The sequence below is a fragment of the Lutra lutra genome, chromosome 11 (assembly GCF_902655055.1).
Source record: "Lutra lutra chromosome 11, mLutLut1.2, whole genome shotgun sequence".
In the NCBI taxonomy this organism is placed as follows: Eukaryota; Metazoa; Chordata; class Mammalia; order Carnivora; family Mustelidae; genus Lutra; species Lutra lutra.
Genome location: NC_062288.1, coordinates 25,185,734 through 25,205,687, shown reverse-complemented (window position 1 = coordinate 25,205,687; position 19,954 = coordinate 25,185,734). Strand labels below are relative to the sequence as shown.

At 36.8% G+C, this 19,954-nt stretch overlaps 1 protein-coding gene and 1 long non-coding RNA gene across 2 annotated transcripts in view; one reads left to right on the top strand and one right to left on the bottom strand.

Moving 5' to 3' along the window:
- The window catches only part of CD36 (CD36 molecule), an 81,918-nt gene extending 77,862 nt beyond the window's left edge, over positions 1–4,056 (bottom strand). The window contains exon 1 of the mRNA XM_047696134.1: positions 3,897–4,056. The gene's annotated coding sequence lies outside the window, so the exon portion shown is untranslated. The remainder of the gene's footprint in view (positions 1–3,896) is intronic.
- Positions 1–19,954, top strand: part of LOC125081465 (uncharacterized) — a 489,301-nt gene that overhangs the window by 130,071 nt on the left and 339,276 nt on the right. The window lies entirely within an intron of this gene.

The window sequence follows — 19,954 nt, the reverse complement described above, 5'->3', positions numbered from 1 at the left end:
TGGAGTTTATAGCCTCGCCAAAGGGCCAACTCGGAGGGCACAGTGAAGGTCTAATCACCATTCATTATAGTTATTACAGCTTGTGTCCTCCTGCTCTGTAACTGCCCCTCCACATGTCGGCTTAGATCTAACTTTTGACCAAGCGGCTCTGAAAAGGAGACGGCTCCCAGAAACTAGAAGTTTCCAGAGAAACTCCATGTCTTTCTTTTCCCCTCCAAGAGACGGATCTAAGTTTAGAGGAGTGTTGGTTCCCCCATTCAGGTGGAATAGGTCATCACAAAGTAAGCCTAAGGAGCTATCAAACCCAAAGCTGGGAGTACACACGCAGTTAGGTGACCGTATTCCAGAAGGGTTTTCTACATGCTTTCTGTTAGTTCCTTAGCTTTTTAAGAATGCATTGCTCATCTGTAGGGGCAGTGACAAGATGTTAGGAGCGAGCAAAGGAAGTAACTCTGCCCAGTCTCTTCCTTCCAGTTCTGTAAAGTTAGCAGTCACCTGTCCAGCCTGTCTTCTTCAGGAGAGATGATACATTATGGGGTCTGTGTGCAGTGGTGCGGAAAGTGTCCACAAAAATCCTACATCTTTGTCATTTACTAAGTTAACAGGTTTTTTGAAACTTTCATCAAACCATTTCATTCTGGGGTGCCTGGGTGCTTGGTGGGTTAAGCCTCTGCCTTCGGCTCAGGTCATGATCCCAGGGTCCCTGGATTGAGCCCTGTGTCGGGCTCTCTGCTCAATGGAGAGCCTGCTTCTCTCTCTCTCTGCCTGCCTCTCTGCCTACTTGTGACTCTCTCTGTCAAATAAATAAATAAATTTTTTTTTTAAAGTTTCATTCCATATAAACAAAATTTAGAATCTGGCGGGGGCGGGGGGTTGAACAAGCACCTGAAGAAAGATCCCGGATCCTTATAAACATCCAGCACAATATTGTTAATCATGTTCTCTAGAGCCTACAACAGTGTCTGACACAAAATAAATGCTCATATGTATATTTTAATGGATACAACAATGAATAAGTGACTGACAGATAGTTGATTCCATCAGGTTTGCTGTTTTAGGGTTCACTCTTAAAGTAACAACACTTGTTGAAAAGATCCCACTCATTTATTGCAAATTAATGCCTGTTCTATAAAGATACTGTGTTTAGGGTCCATGCTATGGAGCCAGTGTCCTGAATAAATTAACTTTTATTACTTCGTTTCTAAAACTTCCTAGATTGAGATACAGGAAGGACACTTTACAATGGCATCTGTTACATTTCAAATGGAGTAATGAGATTCCAGAATAGGACAAAATGGGCCTTCAGATGAATTTTGTTTAGACTGTGTTCTTAATTTTTTAAAACTATGACATGACTACTAATATTTTTTGATTTCCTAAAAAAAAAAAAGTAATATTTATATTTGGAAGACTTAATGAGAAAAACAACATTAAGAGAGATGAAACTAATTTTTTTTTTTTTTAAAAGCACTGTTCTTATTCTGCTTTTAAACTCCACAAGCACTGAACAATGCTTTTCTATTTGGGGACACTCTGGACTCCTTAATGAATGTAGCCAAGCTGTTTGCTATGCCCCTCAATGATGCTTGCCAATTTTCTGTCATTTCCTCTTTCAGATGATAGTGTTTGTGTGACAAAGTTTTCTGGGCATATTTCAAAACATTTTAAACAATTTAACAATGTACCACCAAGCACCTTCTTTAAAGTGGTTACTCAATTTCCACACAGCTAAATTCCTCAGAAGACACAAAACAGAATCCACCTTACCAGCCTTCATAAAGAAGTGGCTAGAAAGTTCACAGGGAAACCAGGGGCATACACTCACTGTCTTTAGTAAAAGACAAAAGTTTTTAGTGGCTTAGTCAATTTCTGCACTTTGCTACAATACAACAAACGGTAACACTAATTATTTATAAAACTGTTTCTTTTTTTATTCTCCCTGCACTTAAGCTAGTTTTAGACTGTTTCCTTTTTCCTGACAACAGTTCATTGTTTGTGATGGAGAGAATCACACTTAACCCAGCAGAATTTAGGATTCCAGGAACCTGACGAAAACACAAGGTCACTTCACCTGTGGACACCTCCCTGTTCCTCACTTCAGAACACTTCCTACAGGCTGCAGGGAAGTGGTAATGCACCTAGCAGTTTTCATCCAAAGAACGATGAAAAACAAACAACGGACCCATAAAAGACATTTTCCCTTGTCATTCATTTTAAAGCATTTCTTTTGAATTTCAGAACTCTATGAAATTTAGTTTGTAAATACTAAGGATATTAAATTCCTTAATGAATAACCCTAATTAGCCATTTGTGCTAAAAGCAAAATTAACCACAGTCACATTAACATCAGTAGATTACTATGTATTTCTTCACTCCAAGAAAAACATATTCTTCCATTTAACTGCCTGCTCTGCAGTCTTAAATAGTATTTACTACTGATTTGTTAGCCACATTAAAGTCCCTCCACCTTTCTCCTTCCCCCTGTTTTTGCCTGACAACGATTCTTCTGAGTTCAAAAGCTTAACTTTTCCCAGGTGAAAATTGTTTTATTATCCTCAGGTGTTTGCTTTCTTAAACTCTCAAAACAGTTAGCTGCAAAGTTGTCATTGTCCTTTACAAAAGGATCAGATTCCAAATAATTAGTGTTTGCGTTGTACATCATCTGAAAACATTTCTCCTTTCCTTGTCAGGATTACAGGAGTCTCATGTATTGCCCTACAAATCCCGCTTTCATTATTTAGTCAGGTGTACCTGAGAACAAGACAGGTTGCCTGTTTCTCTTCATCTGATCCACTTCCCACCTGAGCTGTGAGTTCTCACGAAGGGAGTGGACGAGAAGTTAACACTTTTGTAAGCATCAGTTCAGAATGTTCTCCCCAGAATTCAGCACAGCTGCAAACGACCACTTCTCCAAAGAACAAAAGGAAATGATCTTTTAAAGGTAAAGAATTCTACCCAATTCTTTTTGAAACTTTTAAAAATAGCGTGGGATGTCAGAGGGGACTGTTTTTAAATCAGCATCTGGTTTTGTCTGTAAGCTAAGTATGTCCTTAAGTTTCCTTTCTGCATAAGTCACTCCTCTGTCATTCTCTGCAGTGTTCTCTGATCTTACACAGCCTTACTATGAAACACCCCAGGTAACAAAGTTCTGCTATGTGACAAAACCCTCTCCCTCCAAAATAGGTTATCTGGTTCCCACCGTCAATACAATTTGTATTATCACCAGTGATCAGTAAGTATATATAAAGATTTTTACTTTTTTTTCCTTCTACGAGTCAGCTTAAGAGGATTTGATCTTTTAAATTATTTCTTAAATATACTTGTTAGTCTTGATGGTGTGCCAAAAAACATTTTCAGAGTCCTAAGAACAAAGGTCATTCAACTTCTAGTCTCATTAAAAAAAAAAAAATAAAAGTTTTTCTAATTTGAAGAGAAAAATTTAATTGGTCAGATTTTTAGTGTCCTTTTCAAAAGGATAATATTTTTAAAGCTTAGAAGAAGATAAACAGAAATTAAAATAACACAGACTAGGTTGGGACAAGCCATATCAACTTAAGAGAATGTGAAGGAATAAGATTTCCAGTAAAATTACACTTTTGAAATAAGAAATTTGTGTTTTTCTTATACTTTCCAAGTCAAAGCCATGAAGAGGGGCAAATGGAAATATCAAAAGATGAATTTGGAGACTAGTAGAATTGTTTAAGTGTCAAAAGGCTATTCATCTATTTAGTTGAAAGCTTACAAATGTTAAAAAAAAAGCATCCTAAATTATTAGAACAGATAGTATGATCTTCCTAAAGAGTTAAAAATAATAATTATTAATATTTACTAGATGATAGCCCTTCCACAACAAAGACATTTATAACCTCATCCCTAAGTAAAAATATTTTGCTCACCAACTTCTGGAGTAGCTTGCTCGCCTAGAAGTAGGATCTGAAGTGTGGCTTCAGAGACACTGTTGTAGGAGGAGACGCAGAAAATAAACACATGATTTCCACAGCACAGCAGCTGAGAACTCAGAAATGAGGCACGGGGTCTTGACCATTCATCTGTCTTTAAGGTTATCCTGACATCTGAAAGCCATTGACATCTTGAGCCTTCCAGCTCTTCAGGCGCATGCCTAACTCGAGATAAATATAGATCCCTGACACCTGAGCCAGATGGAATGAAAGTTAACTTGAAAAATCTCATTCATTTTGTGCCTCAGTTGAGGAAAATAAAACCTATAATCCTTTTCCTATTAAAACCTTTTATGTCCCATAAAAAATAGTTTCTGTGCTTATGAAACATGAGAAATCAAATAATCATTAGTAATCAATTTGCTTCTCTCCATAATTACCATTTGTTGTGATAGCATAGAGACAAGCTCAAAATCTCCTTTTCTGGTTAAGTATAAAAGAAACAGAATAGTGAATATTAAGAATTACTTATATTTTTTTTAGTTTCTTTTGCAGGCAAGTCCTTAAATGTGAACATCTATTTGGTAAACTCTCTGGTATCTTTTCTCTTATATGGTGGGGGAGTAATATGGTTCTTTATTGGTTGACTCAGTGAGGCAGAAAGTGTTATGCATTGCCAAGTGCTTTGGTTTAAGTTAATCTTTCTGTATAGTTGTGTAATGTAGCTGATTTCAATTGAATTTTATTTAGTACTATTTGTCAGTATATAAATAAGATTACCTTTGGCCTGCAAAACTATGATTAAAGTTATTACTCTGAAGATATGATGGCAAATTCTCTAATCAATCACTTTCTAGGATTCATAATTTAAGAATCTAATTCTATATTAGAAGTGAACAGAGGAACTAGAAAAGTCACACGACTCCCCTGAGATTTTTGAGGCAACAAATATTTTGAGGTACTAAATATTTTAATAGTATGTCTTACAGAATGACATTAAAGAAAAATAATGGACTCTGGGTTACCACTTTCTAAGTGATGCTGACCTGTACCTAGTAGTACCTAACATCCTGCAAAGGAGAATGATTCTTTTTTCTAATGACTAAAACCAGTATTTTTGTGTTTTAGTAAGTCCCATGTATTGAGCACTTTGCTAAGTAGATATCATACAATCTCATTCTCTTTTCCTAATCCAAAAGTATCCTTTCAAATCAAGTTAATATTTTTAGGTCCCATTTTGCAGAAAAGAAACCTAGAACTTAAAAGGGTAAATACTGTCAGTGGACATATGGCTAGTTAGTGGCTCATAGGAGAATCTAGCTTACATGATTTTGACCTGAAAGTATGTTTTTTTCTCATCATACAGTAGAATTACAGGTTAAAAATGAGTTTCATCCATGCTTTATCTATATTAGATTAGCCATCCTAGTTGTGATTCCAAGGCTTTTTAAATTTTTTAATTTTAAAACAAAGTTAGGGAAAGGATGAAAACGGTCCCTGTGGAGTATTGCTATGGCACCAGGAAATCCCCAGAAGCATTATGTCCCCAGCACAAGGGAAAGACAGTTCTGTAAGGCACAATTCTAGCCAGAGATCTTTCTCATCTCTTACATTTATGTTTTTCACCTTGTTCTCATCATTTTCTATAAGCAGAGTTTGACCTGCCAGACCCTGGAGGGCCAGGTCTGATGGCCACTTCTCAGCCATAATGGCACATCTGGCAAGTGGAGGTTGGATGACCAGCATAAAGGAGGGCTATCCACAGGGCAGAGAGTCAGCCAGTGAGGTTAACCAACCAGTACCAGAGAGATTTTGCATGAGAAGAGGGTTGGGGCTGGTGGGGGGGCGGAGGGTATTTTCAACTATCATAGAATGTGAATGTGAGCGTGTTCATTTAAAAAAAAAAAAAAAGATTTTCCATGATTTTCCACAATTTTCATGTGTGTAAAATGTCTACTACTTGAATTTATTTATAAAACCTTTCATCCAAGAATTGAGAAGACAAAAAATCCAGTGGACTCAGGATCACACATATTTTCAATGAATACAATGAATATCATAGAATGTCTCCAACACTCTAAGCACCATTATATTTGGATAAGGATTATGTCCTATAAATAAGAATAGGAAATCTTGAATTTCCTTTCCATGAATTACCTATTCATCGTCATTAAATTGTTCACTCCCTGCTAGGCACCAATTTATGAGCAGTGGGTGTTGAGAGAAAGGAAAGACTAGTGGTAGACCCAGTTTAAAAAAAAAAAAAAGACTACAGGGGCACTTGGCTGACTCAGTTGGTAGAAGATGCTACTCTTAATCTCAGGGTCATGAGTTCAAACATCACATTGGGTGTGAGCCTACTTAAAATAAAAATAAAAAAAATAAAACTATAGCTCTGGGATAATGATCTAGGACAAGACTTCTAACCCCTTATCCAGAGAATCATCAGAAACTTTCTTCACCAACTATCTTCAAAATTAAACACTTCACCACAGAATTCAGTTAAACCCAGGAATTTTCAGCCCCCCAACCATTCCTCTTTCAAGGATTGATGAGCCTAAATTTTTGAACCAGAGAAAACCAAAACATCTGGTTTTTTTTGCACACGGAATGGCAGAATTTTAGGGCATTAAAGTTGAACCAATAATTCTGCTGCTAATAGCAGCTGTCGCCAGCTGTCGATAGCCTGGCCCTCACAAGATGCTATTATGGAATTTCCCATTTCGTTGTGAAAAGCTTTTCTCGAAACAAGCAGTTCATTTGTCCATACGCACAACATCATTAATACAGGGGCATTAACAGTACTCCTATTTTCTGTGCTCCCAACCCCTCGCAGTCCTGTGGCTCTGATGCCTCCAGGGCGCCATTCTTCTTCCAGGTATCTTTCTTCTTCAGCCAGCCAGCATCATCCAGTAACCTTCGTCAAATAGTAGTAACAGAACCCGCTTCATCCTTAAGCACGCCATGATGAATGCGTTTAGGACTTTTAAATTAACGTATGCCTTAAAAAGTTCCCTTCAGAGAAATTCAAATTTTAAATCTTAGATTTGTCCCTCACTTTATATTTCTGTCCATTGTGTAAGAGTTAACAGTAAAGTGTTTTTGAATCCTTGGCTCTGTAACGTATCAGGGAAGGAATAGTTTGTGGCCTTGTTGGGAAATTTTGGCATAAACCTCTGTACACACTTGAAAACAATGAGAATATTCACCAAGATACTTCAACACATTAACCTTGCTACCTTGTTTTTAGGAAAAACGTATCTGGAAAACACCCTTGGATTGTAATCAACTTGTTTAAAGTGTACACACATAAACATATGTATGTGTGTGTGAGTGTGTGTGTGTGTGTGTGTGTGTGTAGGGAAGCCCCTCTGACCTTTCAGCTTAGCTTATTACAGTGTAACATCCCTTTACACTTTGTTCCAGTTTACCTTAGTTTATCTCAGTTTATGACCATATATTATGATTTCTTAAATAATGCCTGGCTCTCTTCACAAAACAGTAAGATACTTGGGAGCACAAACTTTGACTTTTTATTTACCACTTTTATTTACCACTGATTTACAGACACATACTAATATCTAAGGGTGAGTAGGTTTTAAGTGGCAAAGAATTTGGAAAGCTTTCAAGGGTAGGAAGCCAGCAACTGTAAGCAGCCTGCCATGGAAGGGAAGGAGCCAGAAGACTCAAGTCACTGAAGAAGGAGAGCGGGAGGCCAACATGACTAGATGAGAGGATAGGGAAAAGTAACAGGAGATGATGCAGGAGAGTTAGGGAAGAGCCAGACATCTTAGATATTGGCAGGGATTTATCCCAAGAACAATGGGGAGCCTTTGAGGAATTTTAATCCAGAGAGATACAAACTCAAGTCTGAAATACAGATTGGAAAAACAAACTCTGAGAGCAGCACGGCTGCTGGGATTGAAGAGAGGTGAGAATGGAAGAATGGATGTGGGAAAGCCAGTAAGGCAACTCTTACTAACTTGAATGGTAGCTTGACCTAAAATGGATACAGGAAAAATGGAGGGAAAAAAAAAGAAAACACATGGATTTGCAAAAATACACTTAGGAGGTAAAATCAAGAGATTTTAGTGGTGGTTGTGGTTGTTGTATATGAGGAAAGGGGAAGAAGAATAATTGAGGAAATCTTTAAATCGAAGGTATTCCAGAAATCATTCTAGACCCTAACAGAACACTACTCTTCAGATAACAGGAGAGAATACGTCTAAGTCAGTGATCGGCACAGGGCTGATGCTGAAACATTTCCTGAATGAGAGATTGCACAAATGAACAAGTGAGTGAGTGGAATTAAGTACATTGTGAGCAGGAGTGAACAGTTCTGTTGTGACATCATATATCTCTGTCTGTTTAGGTTATCACAGGCAATTTTCTCAAAGCGACTGCCAAGTGGAGTCATAACACACCAAGTGACACCTCAGAGACCAAAAGGTCACAGGGACAGTCAAGTCGTACAAAAGTATCAAGAAAGCCTGAAAGAACCCAGTGCTCAAAGGAAAGAAAATTAAAGTGACTTAGAGAAGTTGTGCATTAGATTGTAACCTAATGGAAACTTGGGTCCCTCTGGACTGAGAGCAAATAATATCCACAGAACATAAAGTCCTCCTTCCAGCACAGCAAAACAACAGGCTGGTAGCCAATTATGGTAGCAGCCAAGCAGATGTCCCACTGGTTTTTAAAACCAGACACAGAGCCTTGGTTTGTTATAATTATTACTTCCATGTTGAGCACTTTCTGTGTACAATATTTTGTTTTGATGTTCTCACATAATATCAGCTAATTATCAGGCAATTCTTAGTACTTTCTTGGTGGGTGATTGTACAAAGCAGCGTCTAGTGTACTGTAGCTCTCTCTTCTTTTCTTTAACAGAAATGGGAAGATTAAGTAGGACAATCCTAAGGTCCATTAGAAGGTTCTAACAAAGCTCTAGATTTAAGAACTCCAGTGTTAGGTCATATTTTGTAATGATTCTTTTTTTCTGGATATATATTTTTTTCATGTAAAGATTAGAGACCCATTTTCTTGACTGTCCTTTTCCCATCCATGTTTGGGTTTTCCTTGCTCTGTCTGCATTCTCAACGTAGGCATCTACAAAGATCTAGATCTAGCCCCTCTTTTCCTCCTATATCTTCTCTTCCTTGGCAACATATCCTACTCCATGGGCTTAATTTGGCACCTCTGGAGTTAACTCGCAAATCTATTTTTACCTTTACCTTCTATCCTACTAATAAATTTAGTTAGCATTTTTGAGAATTCTCTATACACTAGTCAAGGGTCTATATTATCTCATGTGATTTTAAAAAAATAAAAAACTTTGGGCTAAAATTAATGTTTAACATTTAACAAATTCAAATAAAGTTTAGTGAAGTTAAGTTACTTGCTTCATGGTTAGAAGGCTCCAGGTAGCCAGATTTGGGTATGGTTCTCCATGGATCCAGCTCTTGAGCTGAGAGGTGCTGCTGAGATGTGATCTCCCACTTCTGTGGACTTCTCTACTCTGCTGCCTTAAACACACATCTCCACCTCATTATCTCTGAGACTGCGTTCCTGATCTCTACAGTGTTACATCACCACGCTTTCTGTCACCCAGCCTGAAACTCTTTCCCATACACCCAATCATCTTCTAATTCTTAATAATTCTAACTTCACTATGAACCTTCTATTTGTCTCCTGTGTTTTATTTTCACTGCCTCTACTTAAGTTGGATTTTGATTCCAATGAACCTTGTTCACTGCCATGGTCTCCTAATTTTCCTGAATGCAGAATTTCTCCCTTTTCATTTATCCTTTCCACAGCTTGCAGATTAATCTTCCAAAAACAAATCAGATTTTATGACTTATTTATTTAAAATAAAACATTAACTGTACCCATTGCCCAGAGAATGGACTTTAAACTACTTAGACCACTGTTGAAGTCTCTCAGATGTCATTTCTATTCATGTGTGAAGTCTCTTCTTCAGTGAAATGGTCCCTGTATTTTCATCTAGAATCTCCCACTGCTTCAAATATTTCCTCTGTATAGAATTCTGAAAGCTCTACCTAAATGTTACTCTTGAAATTCAATGATCCTTTAACATGGTGTGTACCCTGGAAGCTTTAAAAAACATACAACGCTCAATCTCCATCCTGGACAAATTAAATTAGAATTAACGGATACTTCCATGTTTAAAAATTACTCTTAGTGCTACTATTAGCCCATAGGGTTACTTTTTGCAAATTAAAGGAATCACTTCTTCAAGACGCTCTTCTATACTCTATAAGAAAATTGCCATATATATATATATATATATTTATACTATATCTTTTATAATTTATATAATTTATCACATATACAGTACAAATGACACCCTTTAGTATTCACCTTATTCACACCCTTTAGTTCATTGTACAAATTTAGCAGCCTATGATAATCCTGCTTGAAAATTCAATGAGAACCTCTCCTCTCTGTCTTGTCTTTGTGAAGTCTCCTCAGTGTAAGCTTTTCCTGTATTGACCTCCCATAGTATTTATATTTGATTCTTATTTCCCCATAATCTCATATTTTATCATTCTTAGCATACATATTTAATCTCTTTGATGACACTGAGGGTTTTCATTTAATTTAATCCACAGTTCCACTATACTAACCAATTATTTAATAAAGGGATTTACTATGAATCATCATTTTCGAAAGAAAGATCTCTGATTGGCAATACATCTAAAATGTATTTTCAGTGTCCCCCTCTTTTTTTATTGTACCTCTTTCTAAAAGTTATTTAAGACAATAAAACAACATAAAATCCATGGAGGCATGAAATAAATAACAAAGATAATCATGAGGGAGGAGAGATGGATTTATTCCAAAACCCTGCCTGAGAAATGTTTGTTCAGTCAAAGCCAAGCTTGGTGTACCCTGGCAGGCAGGCCCAAAAGGGAGATCTAATGTATGTCAAAGCTCTCATAAAAGAAAATAGCAGTCCTTTGGAAGACATCAAACTTCTTGTACTCTAAGTTGACTCAGTTTAGTAGATCTTTATGAGATAGACATTAAAAGGCACAGTGTCTCCAAAGAATTCTAACAAAAGGTTCAAAAGTAGAAAATATCTTAAAAGGTTCAGAATCTTGGGGTGCCTGGGTGTCTCAGTGGGTTAAAGCCTCTGCCTTTGGCTCAGGTCATGATCTGGGGTCCTGGGATCAAGCCCCACATCAGGCTCTCTGCTCAGTAGGGAGTCTGCTTCCTCCTCTCTCTCTGCCTGCCTCTCTGCCTACTTGTGATCTGTCAAATAAATAAATAAAATATTTTAAAAAAAAGATTCAGAATCTTAAAGCCTCTTATGGGGGATCCTGGTGGGCTCAGTTGGTAGAGCATGTGACTCGATCTTGAGGTCATGAGTTTGAGCCCCACATTGATTGTAGAGCCCACTTAAAAAAATAAGACTTCATATGGTTTTGATGTTAACCACTTCTCCATGTTTATCTCTTACTATGCTCTACTTCAGGGACTCTGCTCAAACCATACTGGTCTTTCTGAAACAGGTCAAACTACATCTGGACCTTCCATGGCTCTTCCTTCTACTTAAAAACCTCTTCTCCAAAATGTTTGTGTGTTGGTGCTGCTTCCTCTCTTCATTCAGTTTCTCTGCTCACATGTTACCTCTCTTGGGGTCTATGTATTTAAAGAACAATTTCTCATCATTATCTTCTTAGTCTTCTTTATTCCATTTATTATGCTACTTGATTTTATCAAATATGTTTGGTATTCTTTAAGTTCTTAAAATCTACCATATGAAAATGTAAGTTCCTTGAGGGAATTTTCACTATCTTATTCACTGCCATATTCCACACTCCTTAGATTACCCAGCACACAGAAAAAAGGCATACTGGAAATATTTATTAACAAGTTAAGTAAACTATCTGTCATATATTTATTACATTAACTCACAACCAAAATGTTTGAGATTTAACATTGAAACTTAAGTCCATGAAATAATTTTTATGGGGGATAGAATATTTATAGGTCAAGAACAGCTTCCAGCTTCTCCCCCTCCCCCAGGAAATGATGAGAATTAATAGCAACAAAACAAAACAAAACAAAACAAAAAACCCTTAGTGAGTTAGTTTTCTATTGCTTCATAACATATTATCACAAACTTAGTGACTTAAAGCAGCATTTATTATCTCACAGTTCTGAGGATTTCAAAAGTCTGGGCATGGGGTGGCTAAATTCTCTTTTGAGAGTCTCAAATGGCTGAAATCAAGGCTTTGTTGAGCTACATTCTCAGTTAGGGCTTGAGGTCATCTTTTACACTCATGAGTTCCTTGTGGTTGTAGGACTGAAGTTCATGTTTCCTTGCTTGCTGTTGGCCAGGGTTTATCTTCAGCTACTAGGGGAGTCCTCAGGCCCTAGCTGTATGTGGACTTCTCGCAACATAGTAGCTTACTTCTTGAAAGCCAGCAAGACAATTTCTCACACTTGAAATCTCTGACCCCTTTTAAGACCTCCCCAGCATTGACTCCCTTTAATTTTTCAATAAAATACACTGTCATCACTGGAGTGAAAAATATAATATAGACATCCCACTTATTCACAAGGGCAGGAAATCATATGTGTGCATATCAGGACCAGGAATATTGGGGACCATTATGGAATTCTGTCAACCATATCTAATATGCTATTATTCCAAATCAAGTCCAACAAAAGTTGTTAACTGTTCACATTCAGAAGGCTGATAGAGAAATCGCTGTTTACCTCATTATTATTATATTTTTTGTGGTGATGTGTGATCAGTAATCTTTGGTGTTATTATTGTAATTGTTTTGGGGTGTCACAAACTGTGCCATATACAACACCAAACTTGATAAATCTTGTGTGTGTTCTGACTATTGCACTGGTCAGCTGTTTCTGGTCTCTTTCCCTTGTAGGGGCTTCCCTATTCCCTGAGAGACAACAATATTGAAAGTAGACCAATCAATAACCCTACTCATAGTCACAGATTTCAAGGTATACTACAAAGCTATCATAATTGAAACAGTATGGTACTGGTACAAAAATAGACATAGATCATTGGCACAGGATAAAGAGCCCAGAAATAGACCCACATTTATAAGGCCAATTAATCTACAACAAAATAAGGAAGAATATACAATGGAGAAAAGATAGTCTTTTCAATATGTCATGTTGAGAAAACTGGATAGCTACATGCAAAAAAATGAAATTGGATCACTTTCTTATACCATAACTAAAAGTAAATTCAAAATGAATTAAAGACCTAAATGTTGAGACCTGAAACCACAAAACTCCTTAAAGAAAAACAGGCAGTACTCTCTTGGGCAAGAGCGTCAACAATAGATTTACATATATATTTCCTCAGGCAAGGAAAACACAGAAGCAAAAATAAACAATTGAGGCTATTTCAAAATAAAAAGCCTTTGCACAACAAAGGAAACCATCAACAACAACAACAACAAAAGGCAACCTAGTGAATGGGACAAGTTATTTGCAAATGATATATCTAATAAGGGGTTAACATGTAAAATATATACATAAGTTACATAACACCGAAACTCCACAAATCTTATTAAAAATTGAGAACACTTGAATAGACAGTCTTTTTTTTTTTTCAAAGAAGACAGACCAATGACCATCAGACACATTAAAAATGCTCAACATACTAAACATCAGGGAAATGCAAATAAAAAACCACAACGGGATATCAGCTCATACCTGTTAGAATGGCTAGTATCTAAAAGATGAGAAATAATGAGTGTGGAAAGGATGTGGAGAAAAGGTAACCCCTGTGCACTGTTGGTGGAAATTAAAATTGGTGCCACCACGGTGCAAATAGTATGGATGTTCCTCAAAAAATAAAAAAATAGAAATGCCATATGATTCCGTAATTCTACTACTGGATAAATAAAAAAGAAAATAAAAACACTAATTCAAAAAGATATATGCACTCCTATGTTTACTGCAGCATTATTTAAAATAGCTTAGATATGAAAGCAACTCAATTGTCCATCTATACATGAATGGATAAAGAATGTGTAGTATACATATACAATGGGATAGTAGCTATAAAGAAGAATGAGATCTTGCCATCTGTGCAAACATGGAAGGACCTGGAAGATATTACGCTAAGTGAAACAAGTTAGAGAAACACAAATGCCATATGATTTCACTGATATGTAGAACCTAAAAAACAAATGAACAAATACCAAACAGACTCTCAAACACAGAAGACAGATTAGTGGTTGGCAAAGAGGAGGAGGGTAGGGGATGGGGAGGAGAGGAGGGGGGATTAAGGAAAGGGGATTAAGAGGTACAAGCTTCCAGTTATAAAATAAAATAGTCATAGAGATGAAAGGTACAGCATCAAAAATATAGTCAATAATATTGTAATAGCATTTTATGGTGACAATACTTATCAGGTTAAGCATAATGTATTGAACTCTCAAATCACTATCTTGTATACCTGAAACTAATACAACATTATATGTCAATTATTTCAATCAATTAATCACCCTATAATGGCGTCTAAGAGTTCATGTGAAAGGAGAGTCTCACATATGTTAAGTCAAAAGGTAGAAATGATTAGGCTTAGCTAGGAAGTCATGGCAACAGCTGAGATAGGCCAAAAGCTAGGCCTCTTATACCAGTTACCCAAGTTGTGAATGAAAAAAAAAAAAAAAGTTTTTGAAGGAAATTAGAAGTTCTATTCCATGAAGACACAAAGGCTTAAAAAAAAAAAAAAAAAAAGTGAAACAGCCTTACTGTTGATACAAAGTTTTAGATGTCTGAGTAGAAGATCAAATCAGCCACAACAGTCTCCCAAACTAAAGCGTAATCCAGAGCAATGTTCTAACTCTCATTAATTTTTCTGAAAGATAAGGAAGCTGTAGAAGAGAGATTGAAGCTAGCAGAAGTTGGTTTATGAGGTTTAAGGAAAGAAGCCGTCACCACATCATAAAAGTGCCAGGTAAAGCAGCAAGTCGTCACGTAAAAGCAGCAGCTACCTAGAAGATCTAGCTAAACTAATGAAGGTGGCCACACTAAACAACAAATTTTTTAAGTGGATAAAACCACCTTATATTAGAAGAAGTTGCGAGGTAGAACTTTCATAACTAGGGAGAAGTCAATGCCTGGCTTCAAAACTTCAAAGGACAGAAGCTGACTCTCTTGTTAGGGACTAATGCAGCTGGTGGCTTTAAGTTGAAGCCAATGCTCATCCACCATTCTGAAAATCCCAAGGCTCTCAAGGATCATGCTAAATCTACTCTGCCTTTGCTCTATCAGTGAAACAACAAAGGCTGGATGAGAGAACAGCTGTTTATAACGTGGTTCACTGGATATCTGAAGCCCACTCTTGAGACCTACTACACAGGAAAAAAAAAAAAAGATTCCTTTCAAAATATTACTGCTCATTGACAAGAGCTTTGATGAAGGTGGACAATGAGATTAATGTTTATTTCATGCCTGCAAACATAATATCCATTCCACAGCCCATAGACTGAGGAGTAATTTTGACCCCCAAGTCTTCTGTGGTTTTTTTTTTTTTTTAAGATTTTATTTATTTATTTGACACAGAGAGAGATCACAAGTAGGCAGAGAGGCAGGAAGAGAGAGAGGGGGAATCAGGCTCTCCACTGAGCAGAGAACCCGATATGGGGCTTGATCCCAGGACCCTGAGATCACAACCTGAGCCGAAGTCAGAGGCCCAACTCACTGAGCCATCCAGGCACCCCAAAATCTCCAAGTCTTATTATTGAAGAAATACACTTTATGAGGCTGTAACTGCCACAGATAGTGATTTCTTTGATGGACCTGGGAAAGTTAACTTGAAAAGCTTCAAGAAAGAACTCAGCACTCTAGATGCCATGAAGAACATTCATGACTCATGGGAAGAGGTGAAAAAAGCAACCTGAACACGAATTTGGAAGAAGTTGATTCTAACCATCATGGATTACTTTGAAGGGTCAAGACTTCAGTGGAGAATTTAACTGCAGATGGGGTGGAGACAGCAAGAGAACTAGAATTAGAAGTGGAGCCTAGAGATGAGACTGAATGAATGAAAATTCGTGGTAGAAGTTGAACAGATAAGGAGTTCCTTCTTATGTATGAGGAAAGAAAATGGTTTCTTGAGGTGTAATCTGTGCTTGTAAAGATGTTGTGAAGATTGTTGAAATGACCACAAAGGAGTTAGAATATTACAGAAATGTCGTGGTTAAAATAGCATCAGGGATTGAGAGGATCCATTCCAATTTTGAAAGAAATCCTGCTGTGAGTCAAATGCTAACACACAGCATCACATGTTACATGTGATAAATGATAAATCGTTTATGAAAGGAAGACTCAAACAATGTGACCAACTTCATTGTCTTATTTGACAAAATCGCCAGTCACCCCAACCCTCAGCAACCACCACCACCCTGATCAGTCAGCCAACTGCTGACATTGAGACAAAACCCTCCACCAGCAAAAAGGGTAAAACTTACTGAAAGTGCAGCTGATGGGTAGCATTTTTTAGCAATAAAGCAAAAAAAGTATGTACACTTTTTAGGTGTAATGCTATTGTACCCTTTAATAAACTATAGTATATGTGAACATGAGTCATAAACACTTGGAAATGAAAAAAATTTATTTGACTAACTTTATCATGCTATTTGCTTTATTGTGGTGGTCTGGAACCAAACCCACAGTATCTCTGTACTGAGTTCAGGTCATAATTACTGATCATGTCCATGATTCAGCTGGTGACTCAACATGAAGCCAGAAATCAGTCATAACAATAAGGGTACAAGGAAAAGAGATTTCCTATCTATCAAAGTTGAAACACTTTTGGCAGGAAGCTTAAAGACTTAATATTATGTAACAAGATGTTTTTATATTTTTGTATGAGAGAAAGTTCGAATAATTGTGAGAGAAAGTTCGAATTATTTTATAATTGCATAACACATCACAACAGTCTCCATTACCAGATGATGAAGAAAACCTATGTGTTTGCTGATCCTACTTTGATTAGTTTCAGGCATACAGTATAGTGATTCAACAACTCTATTCATTACTCAGTGCTCATCATGATAGAGGATATTTTTTTCTTTAATGTTCCCCCAGGTATTTCAAGAGCTGCCATAGGGGATGACAATGCACTCAATGGGGGCCTGCCATGCATTTTTCAGTGAAGGAAGACTGTCGAAATTACAAATGTTAAGTGATGTGCCTGGTGTGTGTGTCACAAATTTGCCTGCAGGCAGATGTCAATAAATTGTTGAACATGTAATCATGTAACTTCTTTCCTTTTATTTCCAGTTTAAATGGCCTGGTGAGTATATGTGTGGTGTGTGGGGGGAGGCTCTCACTGAGAGAACAGGCTATAATTCCTGATAAAGAAAAGCCCAGCAGGAAGGTAAGAAAAATTTCTCAAGTCATTATATCTAATTACTGACATAGGTTTCCATTCAGAATCTGTAAGAAATCGGTGGGACTTGCTGGCATCTGAACTCTGCTGCTCAGCTCAGACAGCCCATGAAATTCAGACCTACTTGTTCATTTCCAGTCTGTGTTCATGACATTGCTAACTACCTCATCTAGCTCTGAAACTTCTCTCTGATTTTAACTTCAAGCCTCATCATGAACTTGGTGTTCCTACCTTCTTTGCCTGGAAGATGGATCTCAGCTTTATCTCACTCACTTTGTTAGGCTCATTCTATTTGCAATGAGGGTGTCTTAGTTTTTTGAGTGGGCTATTTTCAATGAGGTCTCGGTCCTTGAAGAACTCAATCTTCTTCCTTGACACTAATATGGTGTCCCAAGTGACTAGCCTGTGTTTAACAGTTTGGAATTTAAAATGAAGTCTATTTAGACCTCTTGAATTCATCTATCACCTATTAAAATACATTTTAGAACAGACATTTGAATAATTAAAGGTATTTTAAGAATTTACTTATATTCTGTGTATGTGTTTATAGATAAAATTAGTAGATAGCAAAATAAATCCAATCAATTTCTTCTGGGCTCTGAATTGTCAAGCATGTAAAAACAAACAAAATTTAGTTACTGTTTTTTTCCTAGTGACAAATGAGTCTTCACCATAATTTCTGATAAGACTTCGAAGAAGCTGTCCTTATCCCTAAAATGTAGCACTAGTTTAAAAAAGAAGAAAAAAAGATACAGCCTTGTCATTTCTTTCCTTTGGAAATATCCTGTTTCTAAATATAATGAGATCTTGAGAAATAATGTTTGTTAGGGAAAAATACATAACCACTTGCAATGAGACTTAGATGAGATACAGGATTCACCAATTAAATATGTTAGACAACTTAGTTGAGACACATTTAAATCTGGAGGAAAAACTTTTGAGAAGCTGAAAAAAAAAGGAATATATTTTTAAATGCTATTTTTCTTTTTTATTCAAAGGAAAAAAAAAAGAGCTTTTTACATAATGGGAGCCCTTGAAAAATAAGCACTGAATCAGGAGATCTGGGATGGTGATTCTCCCACTTATAATATATGTGATTATAGGCCACTTAACTTCTATAAATCTTAATTTTATCATTTGTAAAACACAGCAGAAAGACGATAAACTAATAAAACCTGAATAACTTGATTTTTATAATAGCCATTACAATCCTGAATGCCTTTTGTTGATGCATATTTTCTATTTGATCATATGGAAAGTTACATCAAAAGAAAAAAAATGAATAATCTAAGTATCTCTGTTTTCCCATTAAATGACACATAATAGAAAATTTAATGATACAGTGAGAAAAAAATACATATATATATATATTAGAGAGAGAGAGGTAGGGGAAGGGCCGAAAAAAATTTTAAGCAGGCTCAGTGCCTACGGAGGAACCCAACCAAGGGGCTGGCTCATGACCCTGCAATCATGACCTGAGCCAAAAACAAGTCAGTTGCTTAAGTGACTAAGCCACCCACGTGCCCCAATACAGTGAGACTATTAAGTCATGGAGATACTGTCATGTTCTAAAAGACAGTTACTAAAAGTTTTTCTGAATATTAAACTAACAATGTGAATTGGAACATTTCCCCATTAGGTTGTTTCTTTTGTTTTGTTTTATTTTTCCTTCTGCATTAAGATCATAGTTAAACAACTGGAGAATGTTGCCTTTTTTTTTTTCTTTGCCTCATCTGGTATATCCATATACTGTATTTGTTTCTTTTATTATCATTATTATTTTCTTTCCACATTTTTCACTTAGAGCTTCCTTCCTTGTCACTGAGACACTATTTCAAGATTCCAGCTCAAGGACTCTATAGTGTAATGTTCCTTAAACAACTGCATGGAAGCTATTGCAAGATATGTATTATAAGAGCAAAAAGGGAAGCAACTCAGAAGCCTTAACATGATCTAAAGGAAACATCTGGTCCCTGACAATAGTAATGTGTTAAAAAAGAATCACCGACTTAAGGAATTTTATATTTAACAACAATGTCCACCACATAGAAATGCTGAAATTAGCAGTTAGGACTCTAAGGCCTCACTCTTGATCACGATTTACATGATATCACCCTATTGAGGAGACTTAGAAACCACAGGAGAGTGGGGTGCCTGGGTGGCTCAATGAGTTAAAGCCTCTGCCTTTGGCTCAGGTCATGATCCCAGGGTCCTGGGATCGAGCCCCACATCGGGCTCTCTGCTCTGCGGGGACCGTGCTTCCTCCTCTCTCTCTGCCTGCCTCTCTGCCTACTTGTGATCTCTGTCTGTCAAATAAATAAATAAAATCTTTAAAAAAAAAAAAAAAAGAAACCACAGGAGACTGACAGTCTTTCATACAATGACTTAACTGCACACAAAACTGATACAGAAAACACTTTTGACTTTGTGTTTTGGACTCTCTAAGCGTGGAAATAAAGGTATAATGACCTATATGACCATTTCCCAGCTTCAGTGTTTATCAATATTTTGCCATTTGGAGAGGAAATCATTTTTATATATTGAGTCCAGAAGGCCTTTGATGAATAGGAAGGGAAACATGGAGGACACATGAAAAATGAAATGTAAAAATTGAAAGTTGAAAGCTAAATTGGAGATTTGGTTA